Source organism: Elephas maximus, chromosome 3, assembly GCF_024166365.1.
Source record: "Elephas maximus indicus isolate mEleMax1 chromosome 3, mEleMax1 primary haplotype, whole genome shotgun sequence".
Classification (NCBI taxonomy): Eukaryota; Metazoa; Chordata; class Mammalia; order Proboscidea; family Elephantidae; genus Elephas; species Elephas maximus.
In genome coordinates, this window is record NC_064821.1 from 191,726,179 (window position 1) to 191,740,845 (window position 14,667).

Genomic DNA, 14,667 nt, shown 5'->3' on the forward strand with positions numbered 1-14,667 from the left:
CTCAGTAAGAAATAGAGGCACATTCCCCAGAAAAAAGATGAAAGTGAAAAAAAGACCAAAAGTTACTCTAGTTTAACAAAGGAGAAAAGCTTTCAAGTAATTAGATAAAAAAAAATACTGAGGTAAGTACCGTGGTATTTTCAATCACTTCATGTGCATGAGTTGTGCAAGGACATCATATACATGAAGAAAGCAAGAGGTCACTACAAAAGACAACAGAGAAAGAAAAGACCTAAATGGATGTCAGAAGAGACTCTGAAACCTGCTCCTGAAGGTCAAGTAGCTAAAGCAAAACGAAAAAATGATGAAGTGAAAGAGTGGAACAGAAGATTTCAAAGGATGGCTCGAAAAGACAAAGTAACATATTATGATGACATGTGCAAAGACCTGGAGATGGAAAACCAAAAGGGAAGAAGGCACCCAACATTTCTCAAGCTGAAAGAATGGAAGAAAAAATTCAAGCCTCGAGTTGCAATACTGAAGGATTCTCCAGGGAAAATATTAAATGACACAGGAAACAGCAAAAGAAAATGGAAGGAATACACAGTCATTACACCAGAAAGAACTGGTCGACATTCAACCATTTCAGGAGGTAACATGACCAGGAATTGATTGTACTGAAGGAAGAAGTTCAAGCTGCACTGAAACCCAAACCCAATGCTGCACTGAAGGCGCTGGCAAAAAACATAGCTCTGGGAATTGACGGAATATCAATTGAGATGTTTCAACAAATGGATGCAGCGCTGGAAGTATTTACTCGTCTGTGCTAAGAAATCTGGAATACAGCTCAACCGAGTGGAAGAGATTCATATTTATGCCTATTACCAAGAAAGGTGATCCAACCGAATGCAGAAATTATCGAACAGTATCATTAATATCACACACAACCAAAGTTTTGCTTAAGATCGTTCAAAACTGGCTGCAGCAATATATCGACAAGAAACTGCCAGAAATTCAAGCCTGATTTAGAAGAGGATGTGGAACCAGGGACAGGGATATCATTGCTAATGTCAGATGGATCCTGGCTGAAAGCACAGAATACCAGAAAGATGTTTACCTGTGTTTTATTGACTATGCAAAGACATTCGACTGTGTGGATCACAACAAATTATGGATAACATTGCGGAGAACGGGAATTCCAGAACACTTAATTGTACTCCTGAGGAAATCTGTACTTGGATCAAGAGGCAGTCGTTTCAACAGAACAAGGGGATACTGCAAAGTTTAAAGTCAGGAAAGGTGTGCATCAGGGTTGTATCCTTTCACCACACCTATTCAATCTGTATGTTGAAAAAATAATCCGAGAACCTGGACTACATGAAGAAGAACGGGGCATCAGGATTGAAGGAAGGCTCACTAACAACCTGCATTATGCTGATGATACACCCTTCCTTGCTGAAAATGAAGAGGATCAAAGACCCCAGCCTTCAGTACGGATTACACCTCACCATAAAGAAAACAAAAATCCTCACAACTGAACCAATGAGCAAGATTATGATAAACAGAGAAAAGATTGAGGTCATCAAGGATTTCATTTTACTTGGATCTACGCTCAACACCCATGGAAGCAGCAGTGAAGAAATGAAAAGACACACTGCATTGGGCAAATGTGCTCCAAAAGACCTCTTTAAAGTGTTAAAAAGCAAAGATGTCACCTTGAGGACTAAAGTGCACCTGACCCAAGCCATGGTGTTTTCAATCGCCTCATATGCATGCGAATGCTGCACAACAAATAAGGAAGACCAAAGAAAAACTGACACCTTTGAATTGTGGTGTTGGCAAAGAAAACTGAATATACCATGGACGGCCAAAACAACGAACAAATCTGTCTCAGAGGAAGTGCAGCCAGAATGCTCTTTAGAAGCAAGGACGACAAGGCTACGTCTCACACACTTTGGACATGTTATCAGGAGAGATCAGTCCCTGGAGAAAGACATTATGCTTGGTAAAGTAGAGTGTCAGCGAAAAAGAGGAAGACCCTCAAGGAGATGGACTGACACAGCGGCTGCAACAATGGGCTGAAGCATAGCAACAATTTTGAGGATGGCCCAGGACCAGGCAGTGTTTCCTTCTGTTGTGCTTAGGGTCGCTATGAGTCAGAACCGACTTGCCGGCACCTAACAACAACATATGCACGCAAAAGCTGGACAACGACTATGAAAGAATAAAGAATTGATGCCTTTGAATCATGGTGTTGGCGAAGAATACTGAACATACCACTGGGTGACAAAAGAACGAACAAATCTGTCTTGGAAGAAGGAGAGCCAGAAGGCTCCTTAGAGCAAGTATAGTGAGGCTTTGTCTCACACATTTTGGACATGTTATCAGGAGGGATCAGTTCCTAGAGAAGGACATCATGCTTGCCAAAGCAGAGGGCCAACGAAAAATAAGACCTTCAACAAGATGGACTGGTACAGCGGCTGCAACAACGGGCTCAAACGTAACAGTGAGGATGGGGCAGGACCAGGCACTGTTTTGTTCTGTTATACACAGGGTTACTATGAGTCGGAACTGACTCAATGGCACCTAACAACCACAGCAATAACAAAGAGTAGTACCAATACTATTTTCTCATATCCAGCCACCAGAATTCAATTTATGCACAACACTGAGAATGGCTAGTTCTTTTTGAAAAAGGAGAGAAAGAAGAAAACTCAAAGCTTTTCAGAATAACCTGCAAAAGAGAGAGCTAATATCGCACAAACTAGGCAGCTCATGGGAGATGTGCTAAGTACCCCTGGCAACAACTTCTAAAGCTTAATTCCAGAGTTAATTCATGGAGATATAAAACAATGAGTAAAAACCTCACTAACCTTCTCTAACACTTCCCTGCACCGTAACAGAGCCCCTATCCAGTCCTATGACACCTTCAACCCAACTGAATCCAGAAAACAGCACAGAAGTCACACGTAACTGCAGACACTAAGTTTTACTTTTTCATAAAATTTTGTCATGCTGTATTTTACTTCCTCTGTAAATGTATCAGGTATTCAGCGAGCCAGAGCAGATGCTTAAATTTAGAAATTAAGACTGCCCAGATTCTAGCCTTGGTTACACTCTTCTGTGACATCTACCACTCTACCTTTGACAAAATTCAGGAATCTACAATTTAATATCAGACAGACTTTAAGGCTTGGCAGTAGAAAGTCATGCAACAATCAAAACAGTTCTTAGCAGGTGTGCCTACATTAGATAGATCTCAAAGAAAATTTTATACCAGTATTTAGGCCATATTCCCTTGAGTCCTCAAGATTTTTCAAAGATGCATTTGCTATTTCTAAGGTGTTCCTGCCCACTGCAAAACACAGCTGTAAAAGAACCTTTTTCAGTCATCCATACTCTTTGAAAGTTTTCAGTTCAGTATTAATGCATTATGCAACATTCAACTGGGGAATAGCTCTCCAGGCAGAACGTAAAGAGTTACACATGCTAATAAAAACTGACAGTTAGCCCTTAGTACAATAAGAGACCCATATTCCAGTTTCCATTCATCGGAAGAAAACGTCCGAATTTTAAATACTCCAAAAGAGTAAAACTTTCAAAGTCTCAGTGCAATCAACTGAAGAACTGAGCATTCTTCACTACCTGAACTATGAGAGAAGAATGGGATCAGAACAACATTCATGCGTTAATTTATTCATAGACACTACAGACCCTGTGCGCGGACAGTGTCATGCCATTCACATAGAACTCCTGCAGAACCCAATGGCTCAATACTCCAAGGGTCTTCTAGCCAACCTGTCCATGCAGTAGCAACACACATAACCAACTGCTTCAATCCCTTTCATAGCAACACATATCAATCTAGCCATATAAATGTTAAAGAGTAACTAAGAAACTACCCCTGCCCCCAAAAGATGTTACCCTATTGGGGAAATCTTTTTAAGGTTCTCCCGGTAGCTCGTACTGCTAGATAAATTTTGGTCTGTATACTTCAAAGAAGAGAGAGAATACTGGACTTCATAGCTTTGAGTATGATACTACCACCTTCACAGAAAGGAAGAGTTTTTTGCTCCTGACTCACTCACAAAGTTGAAACCTTACTCTCCTGGTTCTAGCCTGTTAGATGAAAGAAGGTGGGACAGCAGCTCAGTTACAGCTATACTCCTGGGAACTCACTGAAGGTACAGGCCAAGCTAGTTTAGCTGTGCCACTTGCCTGAGAAGATTCACAGGGGGAAAAAATGGCAGCCCCCATACCACTGAAGTTTCTAAGAAAAAATATCTGGCCTAATGCCACTATACCAGTTCTCTGGAAAACCAGCAGTCAGCTCCCTCATTCCAGAGTGGCAACTTTAAAAAATTCAACTCATAAAGGAACTGCAGGAAAGTAGACTAGCAAAGCGCAATATTCTCAAAGAAATCACTGAGATCCCCAACACCCTAAGATGCTCTTTCATGGTCAAATTTTGAGAAGCTCTGCATCCTTTAGCTATTCTCTTACCACTCCCATTGTACATGTATATTTAGACACCCAGGGATCTAGGAAGTCATGCTATAAAAGAAATCTGCTTTAACTTAATTTAACCCAGAATTTTTCAAAATCTTGTTTGATAACATAACTTTTTTTTACATGAGGTCTATTAATACTTAAGGGAACTATTATTTTAAAAAGGCAAAACAAAACTCTATGGGAAATGCTAACAAAATGTTAAGATCACAACTTTTGGAGTCACAAAGATGTAAGAATAATTCAGATTCACCACCTTTTTTAATCTATGAGATTCCAGCAAAATGACAACCTCTCTGGGAATCCATTTTCTTATCTGTAAAATGCCTGTATCTCCCTCACAGAGTTTCTGTAAGAATTAAAATAGTACAAACCCTTACACAAAGGAAGTGCTCTATAAATGAATTTACATTTACATTTTAAAAATTCCTTCTAACATCTAAAAGTTGCAAAAATGCAAACTTTTTTTAAATTTAAATAAAAAAAAAACTATAGAATTCAAGACTGAGGAATTCTTGATAAATGTAACTTCCCAGGGCTTTGCAACTTTTTTCATCCGCTAGAACATAGAGGAAGCCTTTAAATTTGCCACATTTAAGACAATATGCTACACTTACTGATAAACATGGATACAAACACAACTTACATTACGAAAGTATACTTAAAGCTTCACTGATAAAAAAAGGGCCCCACACCACTACGTACAAGAAAAAAAGTGAGTCAAGAGCTGTAAAGAAAGTTCAGCTTGTGTGTCAGCACATAATAACAATTATACAGTGCTTTACAAAGGGTTTGGTTTTTTTTTTTTTATTACAGTTGATAAAGCACCTTTAGATGCATAATCTCATTTGATTCACACAGAAACCTACTGAAATAGATAAGCAGCCACAGATCCTCATTTCTAAAATGAGGAAACTAAGGCTCAAGACTTCAAGTGACTTAACCAAGTCCACACAGATGTTAAGTGGCACACCAGGACTCAAACCTTGTTCTTCTGCCTCTAGAACACATCAGAAGAGGCATCTTCTAAACTTACGCAGCATTTTCTCAACTCACAGGATTATTCTCTTATTCAGCAAATATTTCTGAGCATCCTTTAGGTGACAGGCATCAGGCTAGGCACTGGAGACACAACAGTAAAAACACATGGTATCTTTCCCTTTAAAGATGCTTACAGACTACTAGAGAAAAACAGTATTTATAAAGAATAGTAATGTCAAAGAAGGTATATTTAGCTTCTTTGGGGAAGTCAGGGAAGGCTTTCCAAAGTAAGCAGCATTTGAGATGAGATGTGGAAGCTGACATGGGAATTACAAGAACTGTATTTGCTGACACAAAAGCTGTAAGGGAGAGTAAGAAAACAAGGGTCAAGGTCATAAAAGGGCCTGGGGTACTATGCAAAGTTTAAATTTTACTTTTTAATGATTGGAAACCATTGAATAATTTTGAGAAGGAGCAGCAGAATAATCAGATCTCTGTCAGATCATTTTGAAGACAATATGATAGAGTTTAAAAGTAGACAAGACTAAAAACAGAGAAAACTTTAAGAGTTCAACGCAATATTCCAAATAAAGAGTTGCTGTGGGCCTGAATTAGACTGGCAGTGGAGTACAGAAATATTTAGAAAATAATGGATAAGGAAGAGGGAACTGACAATGATACTCGCATTTCTGGCTTACATGACTCAATGAATGGGAGTGTCACGAAAATAAAAAATATTGAAAGGGGGCCAGATAATGTTAGAAATGCTGAGTTTGAGGTACCAGAGGGATACAGAGGTAGCTATGTCTGTACGTAGTAGACAACTGGAAACAAGGGTTTGGAGTTTTAGGAGAGGTGTGATAATATATGTGAATATACGTAAAAATGTTTTTTCAATTATCGAGTACCAGCTACCATTTCAATAGGAAAGCAATTCTTTTATCAATTTACAATGCTTTAGAGTTCACAAAGCATTTACGATACCCTGTTATCGGCTTCTGTTAAGTTCACAGCCAAGAAAACCCTACAAAGCAGTTCTACTCTGGTTTGTGGGGCTGCCATGAATCTGAATCAACTCGACAATGACGGTTTTTGGGTTTTTTTTTTTTTTTTGCTGTTGTCACATTTCATAGCTTCGTTATAAACAAAAGAACGCTGGTGGCGCACTGGTTAAAACTCTCAGCTGCTAACCAAAAGGTCAGCAGTTCGAACCCACCAGCGGCTCCACAAGAGCAAGCTGTGGCAGTCTACTTCTGCAAAGATTTACAGCCTTGGAAACCCTACGAGGCAGTTCTACTCAGTCCTATAGTGTCACTATGAGTCAGAATCAACTTGATGGCGGTGGATTTTTCGCTGGTTATAAACGAACATTAAGTTACAAAAACAGGTTATTATTTTTCCCATCCGATCTACAAATACTTATTGACTGTTAACATACACCAGACACTGTACGAGGCACTAAGCAAAATACCACCACCACCGAGAAAATCCATGCCCTTACTGACTTTGTATCATAGAATGGAACCAATAAGCATACAGTAAGTATGTTAGAAAGTTTTAAGTGCTACGGAAAAGAAAATAGATCAGGGAAGGAGGATTAGGAGGGATGGGTGGGGGTGCAATTTTAAGTAGGGTTAGGATAAGGCCTTGTTGAAAAGATGGTAAGTAAGCAAAGACTTGAAGAGATGAAGGAATTAGCCATTTGTATTATGGGGGCCTGGTGGCAAAGTAGTTAAGAGTTTCAGCTGCTAAGGGCGGGGGTTTGGGGACCATGCTTTCAGGTGACACCTAAGTCAACAGGCATAATAAAATCTATTAAGAAAACATTCTGCATCCCACTTCAGAGAGTGGCACCTGGGGTCTTAAACACTAGCAAGCTGCCACCTAAGATGCATCAATTGGTCTCAACCCACCTGGATCAAGGGAGAATGAAGAACACCAAGGACACCAGGTAACTAACGAGCCCAAGAGACAGAAAGGGCCATATAAACCAGAGACTACGTCAGCCTGAGACCAGAAGAGCTAGATGGTACCTGGCTACAACCAGTGACTGCCCTGACAGGGAACACAACAGAGAGCCCCTGAGGGAACAGAAGAGCAGTGGGATGCAGACCCCAAATTCTCATAACAAGACCAGACTTAATGGTCTGACTGAGACTAGCAAGACCATGGAGGTCATGGCCCCCAGACCTTCTGTTGGCCCAGTACAGGAACCATTCCCAAAGCCAACTCTTCAGACAGGGATTGGACTGGACAATGGGTTGGAGAGGGATGCTGGTGAGGAGTGAGCTTCCCAGATCAGGTGGACACTTGAGACTACGTTGGCATCTCCTGCCCGGAGGGGAGATGAGATGGTAGAGGGAGTTAGAAGCTAATGAAATAGACACAAAAAGAGTGTGTAAAGGGAGGGAGCAGGTTGTCTCATTAGGGGGAGACCAATTGGGAGTATGTAGCAAGGTGTATGTAAGTTTTTGTGTGAGAGGCTGAGTTGATTTGTAAATTTTCACTTAAAGCACAATAAAAATTTAAAAAAATAAAATAAAGTTTCAGCTGCTAACCGGAAAGTTGGCAGTTCAATTCACCAGTTCCTCCTTGGCAACACTATGGGGCAGTTCTACTCTGTCCTACAGAGTCACCATTAGTCAGGATCGACGCAATGGCAAGGTGTTTGGTTTTTTTTTTTTTTTGGTCTGTTTATTATGGGGGGGAGGAGCTATTGTCCCACTAGACGGATTAAAAAAAAAAAAAATCAAACCCACTGCTGTCAAGACAATTCTGACTCATAGAGTAGGTCAGAGTAGAACTGCCCCACAGGTTTTCTAAGGAGCGGCTGGTGAATTTGAACTGCTGACCCTTCAATTAGCAGCAAAACACTTAACCACTGTGCCACCAGGGCTCCTACTAGAGGCATAGCTAGTGCAAAGGTCCTAAGGTAAAGTGTGACTGGTGTTTTCACATAACAAGCCAGTGTAGCGGAATCGAGTGAGTAAAAAGAAGGATGTGAGAAATAGGAATTCAAAAAACTTAGGAATCTTCACCAAAGTCATATACCTAAGTAAGTGGTAAAGCTAGGATTTGACCCAAGACTCTCTACACCTGCGTTCCACTATTCCAATCTGCCATGTATTAGCCCACCTGCTCCCCTCCAGGAAGTCTAAATTTAAATACTCTCAAAAAGCTAACTTTATAAATACCTTCTGGATAAGGGATGCACAGCCCTCCAGTTAACATTTCCGACCAACGGGAATTTAATAATCCTCATGTCTAATCTAAATCCTACTAACATTTCAGTCTCTAATTTGGGAGATCACAAATTCCATCCTCCCCTGAAAATGAGACAAAATCTAGAAAGCTTTGATCAGAGAGCATAAAACATGACTTTCAGGTTCAAGTAACAGTAACGTGAATTATTTTTAAAGTGCATACTAGCCAAGAGTGAAAAACGAAAGAATGACTCGGGAATGTGGAAGCATCGTCATTTTCCTTAGTAGTCTGCCATTTAGTATTAACAATTACGTTCACATGTTGTCAAAGGAGCTTTGACTTTTTTGCAATTACTGTGACTCTCTGAGGCCTGGGATTTTACCATTTCATTTGTTTCAAAAACAGCAAATATGTTCTTATTCATTTGTTGCTTTCAGTACTATTAACTCAAAAAACAAACAAAAAAACCAGTGGCAGTTGACTCATGAGGACCCCATAACCCAAACTCTTGATGAATTCTTGCTAGCTGGTGGCAACTTAAGTCAAAGGTTACGGAATTTTGAGGGACACATCAAACACTACCAAGCCACCATCTAAGATGTATCTCAGATAGAAAGGTTAAGCCCGGATGACCCTGGGCTTACACCTCCCCTGTTGGATGAACTCTAAACTGTATGGTAACACTTCACGTATCCGCAAGGGAGACAGTAAAAGATGAAAAATGAGGAAGAGTCAATTCCGAATGACTTATTCTTCGTAGGCTTTCCTCATTACTACGTAAAGACAGAAGGTTCCCTGCTTTTACGGATTCTGGAGCCAACAAAATCCCTAACCAGTACCTACAGAAAAAGCTTCACAGAGGTAACTGAGGACGAAATTAAGGTCTCAAACTGTCTTACTAACATGGCTAATAGAAGCCCCCCTCTCCCCAAAAAGTCAGTCCTTTTCAACAGAAAACTGAACTTCCTTAATGTATCTTTTTCCAGGATTAGCCAACCCAGGAGAACTGCAACTTTGTGTGGCATTGTCTGATAGGTTGGATTTTTCCCAAGCAAGAGGTGGACAGCTTTACACCAGCACTAGATTTATTGTCAATCTGGGTGTGTGTCCTTTTTTTTTCCCTTTTCCCTCCAAACTGCCTCAGAAAATGCCTGGCTATTGTGCCTTGGTATGTAATGATGCAGGGCTTCAAGCACTGCAAAGGGTCTGGAAAACAAAATCCCTTGGTTCCAGTTATGGCTCAAATCTTACGATTTTAGTTTTAATCAACCAAAGCTGGTTTGGCTTTTCTCAATGAGCCAAGCAACATGAGCCTTCTGAGGTGAGTGCTGCGGGGATGCTTGTCAGCATGACTCCCAATGGGCTGGCTAACATGGAATATGCTCCAGCATCTAAAAACCAGGACAGCACAGCTGCTGTTCCCCTACACATGCACCTCCAGTTTGGTGGGTGGGAGAAACAAGAAAGAAAGAATCAGTAAATTGAAACTAGAAGATTCCCTGATTAAAGGTAGGATGAGTCAGAGAGGTCCCGGCCTGTAATTAGGATACTATTAATGATACATTGACACCTCTTCTACCCTGCTGTTCTCTAACTCAACCAACCTGGAGGTCTGCCCTGACCCAGCCCAGCATTTGGGCAGACAAAAAAAAAAAAAGTGCGGGGGGGGGGTGCATTTGCCAAAAAGGGTAGCACCTGGGCTCTTGAACAGAGTTTAAGACTGTGAGGTTCTGAATAAATTATCCACACCACTTTCCCCCACCACCCTGTGGCCCTATGCTAAACACAGCAGTAAGGAGTTACCCCCACAGTTAAGATTTGAAGAGCTGATCAGAGAACCTGGTTAACATTGTTCTTAGACAATATCTGAACGCGCCTCTATTCAGATCCTATTCCGATCGGCTCTAAACAGGAAGTTAATAGACACCACACACAGTCAGAGAAGGCAAACCACACTGTCATAAAGATGGATGCTGCTGTCTGCTACAAATCACTCTCATCTCATCGAAAGTGTTCTCAAGTAAGGAATAATACGCAGGACAGAAGTCTATAAGTCTCACCTTGCCTTAAACTGGGTCACTCAGCCTACAAGTCCTGCCTTCTGATTCCTGCTAATTAATACTCATGTATCTCATTCTTTACCATGATGACTATCACTGCAATTAAACTAAAAACTATAGAGTAATCCTCTAAAAACTGAAGACAGCCCTACAGTTCAGTATTCTCATTAACTGATCATACAACTTATCCACTTGAAAAGCCTAAAAAACGACTATCCTCAATAAAACCTTTCCCAAAACAGCCAAGGACTGGATATCAGTCACACATACACAAAAAGCAGCAGCACTTCCAACAGGTGAGGTCTTTCCCTCAAAATATACTGAGCCTCTCCATAGCACCACCTTAGCCTCTCCAGAAGCAACCTCCCTCCCAACAAAGTACCATGAGAAATGCTATTCTAGGACAATATCTTATCAAGCCTGCTCCAGCACCAAAATATGAATCCAAGTGGTTATCAGACTTCACGGAGGAGTTTAGGTCAATATGTCAAAGAAAGAGCAATAAGGTTGGCTCTGGATTCCCAAACACGTTAATACTTAACACCATGCTACTACCAGAAAACAGAGGGCACCTGCACTGGGAGGTGAACTAAAGGGCTGAGAACAGTGGTGGAAGAAAAGATTACTCTTCACTTTCTACCACACGCATGCATCATCTATTCAAAAAAAAAAAAAAAAATTTTTTTTTTTTTTTAAAAGAAAACAGCTTTTTAAACTACAAAAGCATCTACTCTTCTCCGTCACAGATCTGTTAAGCCTGCTGCTACTCCAGCCGCGGCAAGTCCAAATCTCTCTGTTGCAGTCTGGCCTGAAAGCATTGCTCTTTTCCTGTGCTGACAAGTATTAAGTATCTCCCATCTCTCTCACAGGCACACAAAAGCCCTCCAAATAATCCTTCATCAGAAATGTGAAAACTGGTTCGCCAGCGGACAGCAGACGAAAAGGCTGGTAGCTCAGTTAGTGTCCACATGCCACCCACCATCACTCCAGCTCCACCTCAGTGTCAGCCCTAGGAACTAACATTTTGGGTTTGGAGGGAAGTTGATGCTAGGAAAGAGTCCAAAGCGGCTACCACACCTTCAGGATGGGGAAAAGCTGCCTCGGCCCAGCGAACGGCACCCAAACCTCTGCGCTCTCAGGAGGGGCTAGCTCTTCAGTGTAATTGAGAGCACGGAAGCAAAAAGTACTCTAAGTCCCGGCTCGGTTAGGGAAGGGCAAGTTCGAGCTCCATGGACCCTCGGGCACTGCACTGGGAGCCAGACCCAGCGAGTCCCAGAAGCCAGTTGAGGAATGGAGTGGTTTCGTCGTAAAAGAAGGTAAGTACCCACACAGGCTGAGACAATTCCCTTCCCCTATGGGAGGGCGAGGGAACAGTGGACAACGAAATAAAGGGTAAGGCTCTGCGCTCTTGATCTCTTTCCCTAAATAAAGATAATTACCCCGCGCTTTCTTCACCCTAAGGATTCCCCCATCAGTCCCGTTCGCCGGCAAACACGAGACTGAGAGAAGGGAGCGGCCCCCGCACCCAGAGGGCACCACTGGGGGTGGAGAGAGTTAAAAAAAAAGGGGGGGGGCCGCGCGCTTGAGAGGCAAGGAGGGGAGCATGGCGGGCATGAGGCAGTGAGTGAAAGAGGGGATGGCGGGGGAAACGGGGCGCGAGGAAGGGGAGAAAGAGTAAAAGGAGAAGAAATGAAGGGACACGAACCAGGGGCGCGCGAGGCCGAAGTGAAAGACCGGGGAGCGCGCGCGGAGGGGGGAGGGGATGAGGTGAAGGGGGAGCGCGAGGCGGGGGCGCGCGGTGCCGAGATGGGGGGAGGGGGACGCAAGGCGGGGGCGCGCGGGCGGGCGGGCGTCGGCTCGCGGGCGCTTCCCCTCCCCCCGCCCCTCCACCTTTCCCTTCCCCCACCTCCGCCACCGCCGCCTCTTCCCAGCCTCCCTCCCTTCCTCCCTCCTCACCGCCCCCGGGCGGGCGGGCGGCCAGGCTGGCCTAGGCCAAAGCTCCTCACCTGGCGGTGGCGGTGTAACTCCCGGCTAGCTCGCCTCCTCAGGAGGCGGCGGAGGCGTCGAAAAAGGAAGAGGCGACGGCACAGTGGGCTCCGGACCCCGCTGACTGAACCGGGAACAGGGGTGGGGGAGGGGGGGCGGGCCGGACCGGGGCAGGCGGGCGGAGCAGACACTGCGGTACAGACGGGGGCAGCGGCGGCGGCGGCGGCTGCACCGGCGGCGGCGGCACCACACAAACAAGGACGCTGATTGGGCAGCTGCCAAGCGCCTCGGCTCCGCCTTCCCCACACGCCACGACGCCCATTGGGCGACCTAAGCCGGCCTCCCCGCCCTCTTCTTCGCAGCCATACCAATGGAAGGAGGGATGCCTAGACTACACCCCACCCTTGAAAAATGAGTGGCTGAAGAAGTGATGATTGGCGTACTTAACACCCAATCCTAAACGGAGGAGGGGGATGGTCTAGCGGGGGCGCGTTAATGGGTACCTCGGCCAGTCCCAGACACATCCGGGTCTTCAGCAGCCCATTAAGTGTCGGGGGTCAAAAAATCGCTTCAGGCTGCAACTTTACCTTAGAGACGTTTTGGTCCCCAGGCAGCCGCCGTACACCAGTCTCCCCAAACCGGGATTTCCTTCTGGCCCGCTCGTGTTTTTCCAATTCTAGTGGTGGAGACTGGCGAACTGCGTTGGGTTCTGCGATGGGTGGTGTTTCATCGCGACAGAATCCAAGAATTTCACGATAGAACTAGCTTTAGGCTCTTGGGCCTAGCTGTCTATTTGGGGCGTGGCCTGTCTCTCTGCCAAAGGCCTTGAGCTTCCTGGTCTTCGTACCTCCTCTGCTCGGTCCTGTCGTGACTAAACCACGACAGCAGGAAAAAAAAAAAGGCAGCTACACAAATTAATGAGGAATTATGCAGTGCAGAGGCCTTGCAGCCTTCTCTCAGGATCTCCTGGTCTGGTTAGGCTCCAAGTCAGAGAAACAGCCTTCCACCCTACCGAAGCCACCCAATCAACCTGAGACCCAACTTCCCTTGCTAGCCTCCCTACTTCCCCGAAACAGGCCAGCCTAAACTCTTAACGTTTCTCCAGCATAAACCACAAAGTACTGTTTCTGAGCACCTTGAAGATAGGAACCAAGTATCAGAGCTACTGTGTGTCGTGTTGAGGTAATAGTAATAGCTAACGGTCTGGGATAGAGGCTGTGTGCCAGGCACTGTGCTAAGAGGTTTACATAGATTATTTATTCCTCATGAGGCTGTAGGGTAAATCTGTTGCCCCCATTTTACAGGTGAAGAAAATAAGGCACAAATGAAATGACTTGCCCAAAGTTACACATGAAAAGTAGGAGAGCTGAAATTTCCGAGTAAATTAGGAAACAGGCTCAGAGAGTTTAAAGTAACTTGCCAAAGGTCAAATAGCTAGTTAGTGACCAACCTGTGGTTAGAACCCAGAGATAATTGGTTCCAGAGGCACTAGAACATGTTTTTCAAATCATTTAGAAGTCAAACTGTGCCATGGAAATGAAATGTAAGGGAGGACGTGGCCACATAAAGACATAGGTAGACCAAACACACACAGACATACACGAGTTCTTATTTCAAATGGGTAAAAACTTTGTTTCCATTCTAGTACAGTGTTGAGGTAAAGAACATGGTGTCTGCAGTCAGACTGCCTGGATTTGAATACTGGTTCTACCTCTTAACCAGTTGTGTTATTTGGAGACAAGTTACTTAATACTTAACTTCTGTTATCTATGCCCTTCCATGAAATGGAAATAATAGTACCTAGCTCATAGGGCAATTGTGAGGATTCATAAAACATTACATTTAAAATGCTTAGGGCAATGGTAAGTATTCAGTAAAGATAATAGTAACCAGTATAAGAATTTTCTTCACTTTTCCGTCAATTTCATCCTTTTAGCTCCAAATCTAGCTTCTGTTGGTATTCTATCCATGATAACAGGTTCTGCAC

General features: G+C 43.6%; 1 protein-coding gene across 2 annotated transcripts in view; it reads right to left on the reverse strand.

Annotated features, from left to right (window-relative positions):
* The window catches only part of GATAD2B (GATA zinc finger domain containing 2B), a 123,816-nt gene extending 110,926 nt beyond the window's left edge, over positions 1-12,890 (reverse strand). Inside the window, exon 1 of one of the 2 annotated variants that reach the window (XM_049880566.1) lies at positions 12,701-12,890. The gene's annotated coding sequence lies outside the window, so the exon portion shown is untranslated. The remainder of the gene's footprint in view (positions 1-12,700) is intronic. The other variant, XM_049880565.1, reaches the window with a different exon arrangement.
* Between the last annotated feature and the right edge of the window lie 1,777 nt (positions 12,891-14,667).